This window comes from Ranitomeya imitator, chromosome 1 (genome assembly GCF_032444005.1).
Source record: "Ranitomeya imitator isolate aRanImi1 chromosome 1, aRanImi1.pri, whole genome shotgun sequence".
Classification (NCBI taxonomy): Eukaryota; Metazoa; Chordata; class Amphibia; order Anura; family Dendrobatidae; genus Ranitomeya; species Ranitomeya imitator.
In genome coordinates this window covers 649,477,690-649,496,468 of record NC_091282.1, presented here as the reverse complement: position 1 = coordinate 649,496,468, position 18,779 = coordinate 649,477,690, and positions in this window count along the sequence as shown.

Sequence of the window (18,779 nt, the reverse complement as noted above, 5' to 3'; positions counted from 1 at the left end):
GGTGTGCAGGTAGCACTGTCAGGCACTAGATAGCAAGCATCCACCATTCGCAAGCAGTCAACAACACTAGGAAGGGGGATGATTAAAGAGCGACAGTCACACATCTACGCACACACATTTTCAAGTATACACTAGCGCATGGCCGAGTGGCCAGGTGAACCTTTTATAGCAGCAGTGCTACAGGACCTTCCAGATGGTCCAATAGGAGCCACAACAGGACCGGAGCATGTGACCCCCGACCTCCAATGAGAGGTCGTCCCACAGGAATGCTCAGTATGGGAAAAGCAGGACTTAGTCCCAGAAAGACTGCTGATCAGCGCTGGCTACAAAGGCAGAGCCTGGAAAAGCAGAAATAACCAGTTGCACAGTATCAGCTTGAGCCAGACGCTGGGATCGACGTCTCTGCTGAGCAGGCTCCACTGCGGCTAGAGGAGAATGGGAGACCGCAGCAGAGATGGTTTGAGATTCCCCCTGTGCAGAGGCAGGAACTTGACACCTAACAGATGATATATGGGGTGAGGAATCACGTTAGCAACTGCCAAAAAAAAGTTATCACTGTACAACAGCTCTACTAACAGAACAATTTTACCACCAAAAAAATTACAACGAGGGATACGGCGGGCTGTATCACATTTAGCAACAGAATTTTTTTTTTTAAAATCTGCATTTACAGTTAAATTTCACCGCCACCAGGTGAGATATGGCATGCTGAATCACAGTAGCAACTGCCAAAAAAAATATTTTTTTCTAAGCAATAGCTCAAATCACATAACAATATTGGGACATTGTGGCTGTTTCCTGTGATATGATTGGCTAATTGTAATGTGCGCACATAAAGAGAAGAAAAACAAAAAAAGTTTACAAGCACACCGGTCCTTTGAGATCTGACAACCCCCTACCCTCATCAAACACATGCCCTACACTCATCCTACACCACCATTATCATAGCCAAAGTGCTCCAAATACTTTAGTGGCAAGTTGGCAACGCAAATATTTTGGTGGTGAGATACATAGATAAGGTCCTTCTCCATAGCCATCATAGTTAAACTAGCATATGTCGGTGCCATATTGGCATTAGTCATGAGTGAATTTGTTCGGAAAACAATCGCCAAGCATAAATTCAGCATGAATTTAGCGCATTCAGATTCGTGATCAGAAAACTGAGCAAAATTTTATAAAATCGTTAAAATTCTGTAAAAGTGTGGGAAAATATTTGCATTGCCACAAAAATATTTTCAGCACTTTAGCAATAATAATGGTGGTGCATCATGAGCGTTTGGCACGGGTTTAATGAGGGGAGGGGGTCTGCAGAGCTCAGAGGCACGGCGTTCTTGGAAGCACAGCAGTCATTTTTTCCCCCTAACATTATGTGTGCACATTGCGGCTACCCAATCAGGGCACAGGAAACACCCACAATGTCCTGACACTATGTGTTAGGGCTCGCGGAACGCACCAAATAATAAGATAGGTAGAATAAGGTGTGTTCGCAGCCCGGGGTCCACCGTGCAGAGATGGAACCTGCTGCCAAGTAATGACGGACTATATGGCGGTACAATGTGATTACACACGGGTTAACTTCACCCTGTGTGAAGGAAGCGAACCCTGTTAAGTCACAGGGCCGCGGTACCGCACACAAGAGCACAAGCAAGGAGTCTCCAAGCTCAGTCCTAAGACTTGGGATCTGAGACTGTGTAGACTACTTGCGGTCGACACCGTAACTGGGGTGTCAGCGTAACCAAAATAATAACTAAAGAATGCACGAGAGTGCATGCGGTGCCGCACTGGCGGATGCTACTAACCACCCAGGCTTAGGTCAGGAAAGCGCTGTGAAAGCGCACGGCGCCGCACTGGCGGACACAGCAACTAGACGCTGTATTGGTGTGTAACGTGCTGTTGGGTAAGTCGGGCGCTAGACAGCAATCATACACCTTCCGCAAACAGTCATCCAATAGGAAGGGTTTTGTAAGGAACAACTTTCACTCATAACACACACACGTTTACAAATGTACACTAGCGCTTGGCCGTGCGGCCATGCGAGCCTTAAATAGCTTTAAAAAGCACGTATAGGACCTTTCAAAGAAGGACCAATGGAATTGCTGCAGTACCTGAGCATGTGACCCTAGATCTCCACTGAGAGATCTTGCCCTGGGCATGCTCAGTGTGCAAAGCAGAACTTAGTCCTAGTACCTACAGGACCTTCCGTGAGAAGGACCAATGGAAGTCGCTGTGGTACCTGAGCATGTGACCCTAGATCTCCACTGAGAGATCTTGCCCCGGGCATGCTCAGTGTGTGCAAAGTAGGACTTAGTCCCAGAAGCGTCTGCTCGCCACTGCCCAGCACTGGCTTCAATGGCAGAAGCTGGAAAAGCAGAAGTAACCCTATGCACAGAGTGAGACTGAGCAAGACGCTGGGACCAACGTCTCCGCTGAGCAGACTCCACTGCAGCTGGAGAAGAATGGGAGACCACAGCAGAGATAGTTTGAGATTCACCCTGTGCAGAGGCGGGAACTTGACACCTAACATTACCCCCCCTCCTTGGACCTCGCTACGCTCAAAGGCCGCAATGAGCTGTGGAGCTCGAATGTGTTCAGCAGGCTCCCAGGACCTGTCCTCTGGGCCATAACCCTTCCAATCCACCAAATAGAATTTTTTGCCACGTACCACCTTGCACCCCAAAATAGCGTTCACCTCGTAATCGTCCGTAGATGAACCCGATGTCCCGGCAGATGACTCGGAAAACCGGGACATGTATATGGGTTTCAAGAGGGACACATGAAACGTGTCGGTGATACCCAGGCGTGGAGGAAGGGCCAGACGGTAGACCACAGGGTTAACCTGTTCGAGGACCTTCAAGGGACCCAAGTAGCGAGGTGCAAACTTAGTGGACTCAACACGCAGCCTGATGTTACGGGCGGAGAGCCACACTAAGTCGCCAGGAGCAAAGGTCAGAGCGGGGCGCCGATGAGCATCGGCAAAGGACCTCATTCTCTCCTTGGAGGCCCGAATGACATCCTGAGTGCGGTCCCAAATGTCCCGTGCCTCCACAGCCCAGTCTGCCACCCTGGAATCAGCGGAAGACACAGGCATGGGCACAGGGACACGCGGATGCTGGCCGTAATTCAGAAGGAATGGAGTCTGACCGGTGGAGTCGGCTACGGCATTGTTAAGCGCAAACTCTGCCCACGGTAGCAAGGATGCCCAGTCATCCTGCCTGGTAGAAACAAAATGTCGTAAATATGTGACCAGGGTCTGGTTGGCCCTCTCTACCAACCCTTTCGTCTCGGGATGATATGCCGAAGAGAGATTCAACTCAATACTGAGTAGACTACAAAGCTCTCTCCAGAATCGAGATGCAAACTGGGGACCCCGGTCACTAACAATTTTGTCTGACATACCTTGTAGGCGAAAGATATGCTTAATGAACAACACAGCCAGAGCCCGTGCAGAAGGTAGCCGTGGAAGAGGCACCAAGTGCACCATTTTGGAAAAATGGTCGGTGATCACTCAAATAATGGTGCAGTTACGAGACTTGGGTAAGCCCACCACAAAATCCATTCTTACCATCTCCCAGGGCCTGTCCGCCACCGGCATGGGGTAAAGGAACCCAGCTGGCCGTTGCCGAGGAGACTTGTTCTTGGCACAGGAGACACATGCCCGAACATAGTCTGCGACGTCACGAGCCACATGCGGCCACCAGTACGTCCTCGCCAAGAGCTCAGATGTCCTCTTGGTCCCAAAGTGTCCACCCACCATGGACGAGTGAGCCCAAGAGAGAACCTCCAGTCGCAAATTAGATGGAACGAAGGTCTTGCCTGGGGGCACAGACTGTTAGGACTGGCGGAACGCACCAAGACAGATGATAAAGGTGCGTTCGCAGTCCGGGGTCCACCGTGCAGGTGAGAACCTGCTGCTAGCAATTAGCAGACAATATGGCGGTACACTAAAGTATACACGCGTGGGTTAAACCTCACCCAGCGTGAAGAAAGCGATCCTGTTAATTCACAGGACCGCAGTACCGCACTAGTGCGCGAGCAAGTGGTCAGCGGACTTAACCCCAGAAGGGATTGGAGCCCGATTAGACCCTTGCTGGCGTAACACCGCAACTGGGTGTGTAGAGAATCTATGTGCACAAGAGTGCGAGCGATGCCGCACTAACGGACGCCACTAACCACCCAGACTCGGGTATGGAAAGCGCAAGGCAGGCGCACGGCGCCGTACTGGCAGGCACAGCTACAGGACGCTGTGATGTGTGTTAGTGCTGTAGGCTAAGTCGGGCGCTAGGTAGCAGCCATACACCTTCCGCGAACAGACATTCAATAGGGAAGGGGTTTCCAAGGACGACTTGCACTCACAACATACACACATAAGCAATTGTAAAACAATACTAGCGCATGGCCGTGCGGTCATGCGCAGTTTATATAGCAGCAGCACAGGAAGTGGCCACAGCACTTTTGCCCTTCTAGGACCTGCCAAGAGGACCAATGGAATGTGCTGCAGAGCCTGAGCACATGACCCTCGATCTCCAACGGGAGACCTTACGCTGGGCATGCTCAGTACATGCAGACAAGGACTTAGTCCCAGAGAAGTCCGCTCGCTGCTGACCAGCACTGACTTTAAAGGCAGAGACTGGAGAAGCAGCACTAACTCTCAGAACAGAGTGAGAATGAGCAAGACGCTGGGACCGACGTCCTTGCTGAGCAGGCTCCACTGTGGCTGGACAAGAATGGGAGACCGCAGCGGAAGTGGCTCGAGATTCCCCCTGTGCAGAAGCGGGAACTCGACCCCTAACACAGACTCTAGCGAAACTGGAGCCACCGTTCTCAGGCTCTCTTAAGGGACAATAAGCCGAGGCTCCTCCTCCTCTGATGATGATGATACTACTGAGTGAGAAAGAGCGTCGGCACGAACATGGAGGGTGAAATGGAACCGGGAGAAGAACAGGGACCATCTAGCCTGACGAGAATTTAGCCGCTGGGCTGTCTGTAAATACACCAAGTTCTTGTGGTCCGTGAATACCTGGAAGGGAAAGCGAGCTCCCTCCAGAAGATGTCTCCACTCTGAGAAAGCCAACTTCGTAGCTAGCAACTCCCTGTCCCCGATGGAATAATTCCTTTCCGCTGGTGAAAAGGTCTTAGAGAAGAAGAAGCAAGGATGCTTCCAACCTTGAGCATCCTTTTGGAAGAGGACTGCTCCAGCACCAGCGGAAGAGGCATCCACATCCATAATAAATGGCCTATCTACATCGGGGCGATGTAGGATGGGAGCGCTAGCAAAGTGAGACTTAATCAAGAGAAAGGCCTTGGAGACCTCCTCCGACCACAACTTGGGATTTGCCCCCTTCTTGGTGAGGGCAACCAAGGGAGCTACCAAAGTTGAGAAGTGGGGAATGAACTGGCGATAGTAATTGATGAACCCCATAAAGCGCTGCACCACTTTGAGTGAATGGGGTTCCTGCCAGTCCATCACCACCTGTAGTTTGGCAGGATCAATAGCCAATCCCCGGGCAGAGATGATATAGCCAAGGAAAGGCAAGGACTCCTGCTGAAACACACACTTCTCCAACTTGGCATAGAGGGAGTTAGCCCGTAGAAGGTCGAAGACCTTGCAAACATCTCTCCGGTGGGAGTCTATATCTGGAGAATAGATGAGAATATCATCCAGATAAACTACGACCGAGGTGGAAAGCATATCCCGGAAGATGTCGTTCACAAAGTCTTGAAAAATGGCTGGGGCATTACAGAGCCCGAAGGGCATCACCAGATATTCATAGTGCCCATCCCTGGTGTTAAAAGCCGTCTTCCATTCGTCCCCCTCACGGATGCGAATCAGGTTGTAAGCACCCCGCAGATCTAATTTAGTAAATATGGAGCACCCCCAGACAAAGGGCCACGAGTTCTCGGTCCTGGGCCTCTCTGGTTCGGTTCTGAGGATGTCACGGTGGCTAGACCCGGTCCGCGACCCTGCTAAGGGGCGTCCAATAAAGGTGGTGCAGTCTGTCAAGGGTTCGTGACGCCACCTGTGGTGTTCGGTCAGGGTGACCGACGCTGCTGTGGGGTCCGCTGGGGTGACGGAATAGCAGCTGGATGGTATACCTTCCCACAGGTGAAGTATGTCCCCAGTGCTTCCCAGTAAGGTAGATGGTGATGGTGTAAGGTGCAGTCAATAACGAGGACACAAGGTTGCAGTCTCTTTACCTCTTTACTGAAGACTTCAGGATCCTCAATCCAGAGCACGTTCAACAGGGCTATCTGAGACCGGCCGGTCCGACGGGCACATCCAGAGTTTCCTTCGCAGATGGAAATCGTTGCCTACCACTAGCGCCTGTGTGTTGTAGTCCTACCCTGCTGAGCATTCGGAATAGTCCTCACAACTGCTGTTCTCGTTTGTTCATTCTCTACAGCTCTCTCGTTCTTTGGTTCCAGATGTTACTAGTTTCTCGTCCCCCAGGTATGTTATGGCGAGGACGCACCCGTATGATGGGAAAGCTCGGAGCTCTTCCGGGACCCTAGAGACGCCCCTCTCCACGCGTTGCCCCCTATGTCTTCGTAGATGAAGTAAGGTAGACAGCCAACCTATGATTAACTGTCCTGCGGAGTTCGAAGTAAGGCCTAGAGTCAGTTACTCCCACGGTGTTCCGGCCACCGGCTACGCGCCTCAGTAGGATGTTGCCTCGGTCTCACGGCACGACTCCTACTGGCTCTCCTTTGTGCTTGATCTCATTTACACTGTTCCACAATATCCTTCCCTTCGTGTCTCTCTCTTGGATACCGCCGCGGGGTGTGCAGGCGCGGTTCCGTTACGTTCTGCTCTGTTCGCTAGGCACCTGCCAGGTTCCCACACCTGACAGGGACCCCCCTGTGTCTTCTCCCTGCAACACCCCCTGCCACGGGATGTTGCCTGAATCCAATCCAGTCACCTTCTGACTAACTTCCTCCCCAACCCCTAGTTTTACCAGTGTGAGGAGTGGCCCAATAAATAAAGCCTTTTTCTCTCCCTAGTGGCCGGAGTGTGAAGTGTAATGTGCTCTGGTGATACCTGGTCAGGAGAACTCCTTTAGTGCCATCAGACATACCATCACTCCCCTTAGTGGCAGAGTGTCATACTGCAACGACCAGGTCTCTGGGGTGCTGCAAACACCCTTGCTCCCTGAAGCCTATCGTAGAGCTCAGATATCAGGGGCAAAGGATACTTATTCTTAACGGTGATGGCGTTAAGACCCCTGTAGTCTATGCATGGACGCAACTCCCCATTCTTCTTCTGTACGAAGAAGAACCCTGCCCCAGCAGGTGACACTGACTTCCTAATGAATCCTCTTGCCAGATTTTCCTGGATGTACTGTGACATTGCCTCCGTCTCTCTAACGGATAGACTCAACCCTGGGGAGGCTCAGCACCAGGCAAGAGATCAATAGGACAGTCATAGGGGCGATGGGGCGGAATGGTCTCCGCCGCCTTTTTGGAGAACACGTCTGCATAAGACCAATATTGCTTGGGGAGAGAGGATAGATCTGCGGGTACCTCTGTAGTAGCAACATGAACGCACTCCCTTTGACACCTACCCCCACAAGATTCACCCCATCCCAGAATTCTGCTTGAGGTCCACTCGATATGAGGAGAGTGGTACCGTAGCCAAGGTATTCCCAACAGGACCTCATCAATTCCCTCAGGAATGACGAGCAGAGATATAATCTCCTGATGGGATGGCGACATGGACAGAGTAAAAGGGATGGTCTGGTGTGTTATCTGTGAGGGCAGTGTCGACCCATTCACCACTCGTACCATTACTGGTTGAGCTAGCATAACCAGGGGTATTGCGTGACGTTGGGCAAAGGCAGAAGACATAAAATTGCCCTCCGCCCCAGAATCCACGCAGAGCTCTACCGAGTGGGAGGATGAGCCTATAATAATTGTCCCCTTAAAGGACAATTTGGAGGCAAACATCGCCGTGTCTAGTGTACCTCCACCCACTACCACTGGACGCTGACGTTTCCTCGACCGCTGGGGACATCTGGTGGCAAGATGTCCTGACTGCTGGCAAACATGACAGACCTTGAGTGCACAAGCGGTCTGGGACTTAGATCCCGCTCGTGACACTTCCATGGCCTCATGTGACTCAGGAACCAGGACCGGAGATTTCAGAGGTTTGGCGAAAGTAGGAGCCAGCTGAAACCTCTGCCTACACTGGGCTTGTTCTAACCTCCGCTTGTTAAAACGGAGGTCAATACGAGTAGAGACAGTTATTAACTCCTCCAGTGTGGCAGGAATCTCCCTAGTGGCCAGAGCGTCCTTCACATGATCAGCCAGCCCCTTCCAAAATATGGGGATAAGGGCTTTATCCGACCACTCCAGCTCAGAAGCTAAAGTGCGGAAGTGGACGGCAAAATGGCTGACCAAGGACTCACCCTGAGTTAATGCCAACAGTTGGAGCACAGTATCATGGGTGACTTGAGGTCCTAAAAAGACCTGTTTCAGAGTGCTCAGGAACAGCGGAGCACTCTGCACCACATGATCGCTACGCTTCCACAGCGGCGTAGCCCATTCCAATGCCGTGTCCGACAAGAGAGACACAATAAATCCCACCTGGGCCTGCTCTGTGGGAAAACGTGCAGCCAGGAGCTTGAGGTGAATAGAGCACTGACTCACGAATCCCCTGCAAGATTTGCTATCTCCAGAAAATTTTTCTGGCAGTGGGAGGCGAGATAATGTCGGAACAGGGGTGGCAGTGGACAAGGTTGCTGCAGCCATGCTAGCAGCCTGTACAGCAACTGCGGTAACTTCCACAGCTGAGGTTGAGCTCTCGAGAGCTGCCAACCTACCCTCCAGCTGCTGGATATACCGCAAGGATTGCTGTATGTCCGTCATTACTAGCCAGACCATGGCGTTAGTGTAAAGTTAGGGCTCGCGGAATGCACCAAATAATAAGATAGGTAGAATAAGGTGCGTTCGCAGCCCGGGGTCCACCGTGCAGAGATGGAACCTGCTGCCAAGTAATGATGGACTATATGGCGGTACAATGTGACTACACACGGGTTAACTTCACCCTGTGTGAAGGAAGCGAACCCTGTTAAGTCACAGGGCCGCGGTACCGCACACAAGAGCAGAAGCAAGGAGTCTCCAAGCTCAGTCCTAAGACTTGGGATCTGAGACTGTGTAGACTACTTGCGGTAGACACCGTAACTGGGGTGTCAGCATAACCAAAATAATAACTAAAGAATGGGCGAGAGTGCGTTCGGTGCCGCACTGGCGGACACCACTAACCACCCAGGCTTGGGTCAGGAAAGCGCTGTGAAAGCACACGGCGCCGCACTGGCGGACACAGCAACCAGACGCTGTACTGGTGTGTAACGTGCTGTTGGGTAAGTCGGGCGCTAGACAGCAATCATACACCTTCCGCGAACAGTCATCCAATAGGGAGGGTTTTTTAAGGAACGACTTTCACTCACAGCACACACACATTTACAAATGTACACTAGCGCATGGCCATGCGGCCATGCGAGCCTTAAATAGCTGCAGCATGTATAGGACCTTTCAAAGAAGGACCAATGGAATTGCTGCAGTACCTGAGCATGTGACCCTAGATCTCCACTGAGAGATCTTGCCCTGGGCATGCTCAGTGTGCAAAGCAGAACTTAGTCCTAGTACCTACAGGACCTTCCGTGAGAAGGACCAATGGAAGTCGCTGCAGTACCTGAGCATGTGACCCTAGATCTCCACTGAGAGATCTTGCCCCGGGCATGCTCAGTGTTTGCAAAGTAGGACTTAGTCCTAGAAGCGTCTGCTCGCCGCTGCCCAGCACTGGCTTCAATGGCAGAAGCTGGAAAAGCAGCAGTAACCCTATGCACAGAGTGAGACTGAGCAAGACGCTGGGACCAACATCTCCGATGAGCAGACTCCACTGCGGCTGGAGAAGAATGGGAGACCACAGCAGAGATGGTTCGAGATTCCCCCTGTGCAAAGGCGGGAACTTGACACCTAACACTATGGCTAGTGTAATTAGCTGCTGAAATCACATGTCGTTCTCCATATAAATAGTAGACATCTTGTTTTAGCGCCATTTTGACACTGTAAAGGCACAGAGAGGCTACTTCTGACGCTGCCACTGTTAACAGCAAGATTTTAGCAAGTTAATTAGGTGGCTGTATATCAGTCAGATAGTGAATCTAGATAGAGTCCAGTGTAGCTGTAAAATTTACATTCCGTAATTTTTTTTTTTTTTTGGCCCATTACTGAGGTTCACAGACAAAGCCAGCAGGGCACATGTCCTACAAGTGTGTTGTGCACTACTTCTATAGTGCCCCACGCACAAGTATAGCATTCTAAATGATATTTTTTCACTAGCTAAATGTGAAAAAGCCTGCTCTATCCCACATTTTAGCTAGCCAGATAGTGTAGCGAGCTACTGTCCAGTATGGATGTTAAATTTACCTTCCAGCATTTGTTTTTCTTTTTTGGCCATACTGTGGTCCACAGACAAATCCATCAGGGCACGTGTTGTGCACTGCTTCTATTGTGATCCATGCACGAGTATAGCATTTTAATTCACATGTAGCTAGTGAAAAAATATTAAACAGCCTGCTGTATCCTATATTGTCATTTAGTGCTGGGGATATAAAACTGTCTGCAGCCCTAAGGGACATTAAAAAAGGTTATAATTTTTTCTGTTGCTAAGGCTGTGTGCACACGATGTGGATTTAGTGCGGATCTGCAGCGTTTTTTCGCGCAGAAACGCAGCAGTTCCCCAAAGTGATTTACAGTACAATGTAAATCAATAGAAAAAAAAAATCCTGTGATAATGGTGTGGAAAAATCCGCATGAAAACCGCTGCGGATCAAAAGAAGTAGCATGTCACTTCTTTTGTGCGGAACTGTATCGTTTCTGAACCCTTCCATTATAAAAATCCGCACCTACGTTTTCTGCCAGGAGATGCGGATTTTGTGCAGAAAATTCTGCACCCCAATCCACAACGTGTGCACATAGCCTAAATGTGAAATAGCCTGCTGTATCCCACGTTGTCATTTTGTGGCCGTGATATGAACCTGTCTGCAGACCTAAGGCACATTAAAAAAATATTATAAATTTTCAACTGCAAAAAGTTCCTAGTGTTATACACTAGGGGATATGACTTTAAAATACTTTGTAGCACACTACTTTGTAGTGTGTTATAGAGGCCTCATCCGTAGGCCACAAAAAACATCTTGTGCTATTAACATCATACAGTAAGGTACCTGACTGTAAAATAGTTTAGATAAAGTTGAATCACCTAGGAACAATATAAAACTATAAAAGATTTTTTTTAAAACAATAAAATTAATATATATTAATAGTAGTGATTGCCTTAGGTGTTAAAACTAGAAAGAAAAGTGGAAACCACTCATGACCAGAAACAAACCCAAACACCAGTATTATGAATGCACCAGGGAGACCAAACTGGATTATAAAATAATATCTTTATTAACTAATAGTAGCAATACAGAAAAAAATAATTTTTTAAAATAAAACAGACTGTTGTGCGAATCAGGACAGTATGTATAATAAAAGTAAACCCATAAACACAATTCATATAAATGCCACCAATGGGCATGTGCAAGGCAATGAAAATTCCCTGAAATTCTTGTGTCATTGTGCCGGAAAAAGTTTAAAAAAATATATATAACAAATATAAAAAATAAAAAATATACAAAAACAATATATAAACAATGTAAATAACAATGGGTGGATGTCACACAAAAAAGCCGTGCAAAATTGCAGCAAGTAATATAAAGTGCTTAAGTGTGGAAATAGATTCAGGGAGGAATCCTCCCATGTGTATAGGGAAATCCCTGAGAGCTGTGCAAAGCTGCAGAATCACAAAGTGCAATGTGCTGAAAAAGTGACTCAGGAAAAAAAAAAAGGACGAAGGAAGTGATTTCCGAAACGCACGTCGGGTGTGTGTGCCTTTACAGGACAGTGAGGTACCCTAAGGTAATGCTCTAATAGTATCTTCCCCTGATATATATATATACATATATATATATATATACTAGATGGCAGCCCGATTCTAAAGAATCGGGAGTCTAGAATCCATATATACTTTATTTATTCAAATGTAAGAATAATACAATTAATAAATAATAGTAAGAAAGAACAAAAATAATAGGCAGTATATGGAGAAAACACCAAACAAAAGTTCAAAATTGGTGTGAAAATGTCACTGAACCACTTCACAACTAAATATATATAGTTTTGGTAAATGGTATTATCATTTTTTTGACGAAATTCGGCAGGAGCTTGAAGAGCAACGTCACTGGGCCCGCCTCCACGCAGTAGAAACTTGCTGTGAGGTAAAAATTCAAAAATCACACCAAAATGGCGGGCGGAGTGTGTCACAGTACGGCACGTTTCTGATTGGTCGCTCGCAGCAGGCGGCAACCAATCAGACACTGGACACTGTTGACGTCACTTATCTCCGGACATTAGCTCCGGACATTAGCTCCGGACATTAGCTCCGGACATTATCTCCGCACATTAGCTCCGGACATTAGCTCCGGACATTAGCTCCGGACAAAGCCATGGAAGTTGGCACAAATTGCAGGAAGTAGTATTCTAGGCAATTAATCTCCGGACATTAGCTCCGGACATTAGCTCCGGACATTAGCTCCGGACATTAGCTCCGGACAAAGCCACGGAAGTTGGCACAAATTGCAGGAAGTAGTATTCTAGGCAATTATATATTAGATATATATATATATATTATTTTTTTTTTTTCAAAATAGTTTGTAGCATCTAGTGTGTTATAGAGGCCTGATCCATAGGTCACAAAACATTATTCTGTTATTAGCGTCATAGAGTAAGAGACCTGACTGTAAAATAGTTTGCAGCATGTAGTGTCTAGTGTGTTATAGAAATTTCAAAATTTCAAAATTTATGCGCTAAACGCTCTCATTTTTTCATATTTCTAGTGCAATAATGCAGTTCAACTTTCATGTTTCATGTTTGCATGTTTTAGCGCTACAGTGTGCTGCCTTATTTATTTGATAGTGTGTTATAGAGGCCTGATCCATAGGCCACAAAAAAGTCTTGTGCTATTAATGTCACACAGTAAGGTACCTGACTGTATTATAGTTTGTAGCATCTAGTTTGTTATAGAGGCCTGACACATAGGCCACAAAAAGTTCTCCTGGAAATCTGAACAGTCATGGTTGGTCTACATCTGCTGAATTAGCTGTAGTGGAAGACGTGTCAGTCTCAGTTATACTATTTCTATTCTCATGAAAGTTATTCCACTTCGGTGTTGTCAGGCCCTCATTTTTTAGAATGTGAACACTCCAAGTCGGGTGTCCATCTGCTGGGTTGGATGTAGTGAAAGACCTGTCGGTCCCTATTACACTATTTCTACTGTGGTGAAATGGATGCCACTTCTGAGGTGTAATGCCATCATTTCTTTAACCCCTTCAAGACCCAGCCTATTTTGACCTTAAAGACCTTGCCGTTTTTTGCAATTCTGACCAGTGTCCCTTTATGAGGTAATAACTCAGGAACGCTTCAACGGATCCTAGCGGTTCTGAGATTGTTTTTTCGTGACATATTGGGCTTCATGTTAGTGGTAAATTTAGGTCAATAAATTCTGCATTTATTTGTGATAAACACGGAAATTTGGCGAAAATTTTGAAAATTTCGCAATTTTCACATTTTGAATTTTTATTCTGTTAAACCAGAGAGATATGTGACACAAAATAGTTAATAAATAACATTTCCCACATGTTTACTTTACATCAGCACAATTTTGGAAACAAAATTTTTTTTTGTTAGGAAGTTATAAGGGTTAAAATTCGACCAGCGATTTGTCATTTTTACAACGAAATTTACAAAACCATTTTTTTTAGGGACCACCTCACATTTGAAGTCAGTTTGAGGGGTCTATATGGCTGAAAATACCCAAAAGTGACACCATTCTAAAAACTGCACCCCTCAAGGTACTCAAAACCACATTCAAGAAGTTTATTAACCCTTCAGGTGCTTCACAGCAGCAGAAGCAACATGGAAGGAAAAAATGAACATTTAACTTTTTAGTCACAAAAATTATCTTTTAGCAACAATTTTTTTATTTTCCCAATGGTAAAAGGAGAAACTGAACCACGAACGTTGTTGTCCAATTTGTCCTGAGTACGCTGATACCTCATATGTGGGGGTAAACCACTGTTTTGGCGCACGGCAGGGCTTGGAAGGGAAGGAGCGCCATTTGACTTTTTGAATCAAAAATTGGCTCCACTCTTTAGCGGACACCATGTCACGTTTGGAGAGCCCCCGTGTGCCTAAAAATTGGAGCTCCCCCACAAGTGACCCCATTTTGGAAACTAGACGCCCCAAGGAACTTATCTAGATGCATAGTGAGCACTTTGAACCCCCAGGTGCTTCACAAATTGATCCGTAAAAATGAAAAAGTACTTTTTTTTCACAAAAAAATTCTTTTAGCCTCAATTTTTTCATTTTCACATGGGCAACAGGATAAAATGGATCCTAAAATGTGTTGGGCAATTTCTCCTGAGTACACCAATACCTCACATGTGGAGGTAAACCACTGTTTGGGCACATGGTAAGGCTCGGAAGGGAAGGAGCGCCATTTGACTTTTTGAATGAAAAATTATTTCCATCGTTAGCGGACACCATGTCGCGTTTGGATAGCTCCTGTGTGCCTAAACATTGGCGCTCCCCCACAAGTGACCCCATTTTGGAAACTAGACCCCCCAAGGAACTAATTTAGATGCCTAGTGAGCACTTTAAACCCTCAGGTGCTTCACAAATTGATCTGTAAAAATGAAAAAGTAATTTTTTTTCACAAAAAAATTATGTTCGCCTCAATTTTCTCATTTTCACATGGGCAGTAGGATAAAATGGATCATAAAATTTGTTGGGCAATTTCTCCCGAGTACGCCGATACCTCATATGTGGGGGTAAACCACTGTTTGGGCACTCGGCAGGGCTCGGAAGAGAAGGCGTGCCATTTGACTTTTTGAATGGAAAATTAGCTCCAATTGTTAGCGGACACCATGTCGCGTTTGGAGAGCCCCTGTGTGCCTAAACATTGGAGCTCCCCCACAAGTGACCCCATTTTGGAAACTAGACCCCCCAAGGAACTTATCTAGATGCATATTGAGCACTTTAAACCCCCAGGTGCTTCACAGAAGTTTATAACGCAGAGCCATGAAAATAAAAAATAATTTTTCTTTCCTCAAAAATGATTTTTTAGCCTGGAATTTCCTATTTTGCCAAGGATAATAGGAGAAATTGGACCCCAAATATTGTTGTCCAGTTTGTCCTGAGTACGCTGATACCCCATATGTGGGGGTAAACCACTGTTTGGGCGCACGGCAGGGCTCGGAAGGGATGGCACGCCATTTGGCTTTTTAAATGGAAAATTAGCTCCAATCATTAGCGGACACCATGTCACGTTTGGAGAGCCCCTGTGTGCCTAAACATTGGAGATCCCCCAGAAATGACACCATTTTAGAAACTAGACCCCCAAAGGAACTAATCTAGATGTGTGGTGAGGACTTTGAACCCCCAAGTGCTTCACAGAAGTTTATAACGCAGAGCCATGAAAATAAAAAAAAAAATTATTTTCTCAAAAATGATCTTTTAGCCTGCAATTTTTTATTTTCCCAAGGGTAACAGGAGAAATTGACCCCAAAAGTTGTTGTCCAGTTTCTCCTGAGTACGCTGATACCCCATATGTGGGGGTAAATCACTGTTTGGGCACATGCCGGGGCTCGGAAGTGAAGTAGTGACGTTTTGAAATGCAGACTTTGATGGAATGCTCTGTGGGCGTCACGTTGCGTTTGCAGAGCCCCTGATGTGGCTTAACAGTAGAAACCCCCCACAAGTGACCCCATTTTGGAAACTAGACCCCCAAAGGAACTTATCTAGATGTGTGGTGAGCACTTTGAACCCCCAAGTGCTTCATAGAAGTTTATAATGCAGAGCCGTGAAAATGATAAATACGTTTTCTTTCCTCAAAAATAATTATTTAGCCCAGAATTTTTTAATTTTCCCAAGGGTAACAGGAGAAATTTGACCCCAATATTTGTTGTCCAGTTTCTCCTGAGTACGGTGATACCCCATATGTGGGGGTAAACTACTGTTTGGGCACATGCCGGGGCTTGGAATTGAAGTAGTGACGTTTTGAAATGCAGACTTTGATGGAATGCTCTGCGGGCGTCACGTTGCGTTTGCAGAGCCCCTGATGTGCCTAAACAGTAGAAACCCCCCACAAGTGACCCCATTTTGGAAACTAGACCCTGAAAGGAACTTATCTAGATGTGTGGTGAGCACTTTGAACCCCCAAGTGCTTCATAGAAGTTTATAATGCAGAGCCGTGAAAATAATAAATACGTTTTCTTTCCTCAAAAATAATTATTTAGCCCAGAATTTTTTATTTTCCCAAGGGTTACAGGAGAAATTGGACCCCAAAAGTTGTTGTCCAGTTTCTCCTGAGTACGCTGATACCCCATATGTGGGGGTAAACCACTGTTTGGGCACACGTCGGGGCTCAGAAGGGAAGTAGTGACTTTTGAAATGCAGACTTTGATGGAATGGTCTGCGGGTGTCACGTTGCGTTTGCAGAGCCCCTGGTGTGCCTAAACAGTAGAAACCCCCCACAAGTGACCCCATTTTAGAAACTAGACCCCCCAAGGAACTTATCTAGATATGTGGTGAGCACTTTGAACCCCCAAGTGCTTCACAGACGTTTACAACGCAGAGCCGTGAAAATAAAAAATCATTTTTCTTTCCTCAAAAATTATGTTTTAGCAAGCATTTTTTTAGATTCACAAGGGTAACAGGAGAAATTGGACCCCAGTAATTGTTGCGCAGTTTGTCCTGAGTATGCTGGTACCCCATATGTGGGGGTAAACCACTGTTTGGGCACACGTCAGGGCTCGGAAGTGAGGGAGCACCATTTGACTTTTTGAATACGAGATTGGCTGGAATCAATGGTGGCGCCATGTTGCGTTTGGAGACCCCTGATGTGCCTAAACAGTGGTAACCCCTCAATTCTACCTCCAACACTAACCCCAACACACCCCTAACCCTAATCCCAACTGTAGCCATAATCCTAATCACAACCCTAACCCCAACACACCCCTAACCACAACACTAACCCCAACACACCCCTAACCCTAACCACAACCCTAATTCCAACCCTAACCCTAAGGCTATGTGCCAACATTGCGGATTCGTGTGAGATATTTCCGCACCATTTTTGAAAAATCTGCGGGTAAAAGGCACTGTGTTTTACCTGCGGATTTTCCGCGGATTTCCAGTGTTTTTTGTGCGGATTTCACCTGCGGATTCCTATTGAGGAACAGGTGTAAAACGCTGCGGAATCCGCACAAAGAATTGACATGCTGCGGAAAATACAACGCAGCGTTCCCGCGCGGTATTTTCCGCACCATGGGCACAGCGGATTTGGTTTTTCATATGTTTACATGGTACTGTAAACCTGATGGAACACTGCTGCGAATCCGCAGCCAAATCCGCACCGTGTGCACATAGCCTAATTCTAAAGGTATGTGCACACGCTGCGGAAAACGCTGCGGATCCGCAGCAGTTTCCCATGAGTGTACAGTTCAATGTAAACCTATGGGAAACAAAAATCGTTGTACACATGCTGCGGAAAAACTGCACGGAAACGCAGCGGTTTACATTCCGCAGCATGTCACTTCTTTGTGCGGATTCCGCAGCGGTTTTACAACTGCTCCAATAGAAAATCGCAATTGTAAAACCGCAGTGAAATGCGCAGAAAAAAACGCGGTAAATCCGCCATAAATCCGCAGCGGTTTAGCACTGCGGATTTATCAAATCCGCAGCGGAAAAATCCGCAGAGGACCAGAATACGTGTGCACATTCCTAACCCTAACCCTAACCCTAACCCTACCCCTAACCCTACCCCTAGCCCTACCCCTAACCCTACCCCTAACCCTACCCCTAACCCTAACCCTACCCCTAACCCTAACCCTACCCCTAACCCTAACCCTACCCCTACCCCTAACCCTATTCTAACAGTGGAAAAAAAAAAAATTCTTTATTTTTTTATTGTCCCTACCTATGGGGGTGACAAAGGGGGGGGGGTAATTTATTATTTTTTTTATTTTGATCACTGAGATAGATTATATCTCAGTGATCAAAATGCACTTTGGAACGAATCTGCCGGCCGGCAGATTCGGCGGGCGCACTGCGCATGCGCCCGCCATTTTGGAAGATGGCGGCGCCCGGGAGAAGACGGACGGGACCACGGCTGGATCGGTAAGTATGATAGGGTGGGGGGGGACCACGGGGGGGGGGATCGGAGCACGGGGGGGGGAATCGGAGCGCGGGAGGGGTGGAACGGAGCGCGGGGGGCGTGGAACGGAGCACGGGGGGGCTGGAATGGAGCACGGGGGGGTGGAACGGAGCACGGGGGGGGGTGGATCGGAGTGCAGGGGGGGTGATTGGAGCACGGGGGGGTGATTGGAGCACGGGGGGAGCGGGCACGAGCACGGGGGGGAGCGGAGCACAGGACGGAGGGGAGCCGGAGCAGTGTACCGGCCAGATCGGGGGGGTGGGGGGGCGATCGGAGGGGTGGGGTGGGGGCACACTAGTATTTCCAGCCATGGCCGATGATATTTCAGCATCGGCCATGGCTGGATTGTAATATTTCACCCGTTATAATGGGTGAAATATTACAAATCGCTCTGATTGGCAGTTTCACTTTCAACAGCCAATCAGAGCGATCGTAGCCACGAGGGGGTGAAGCCACCCCCCCT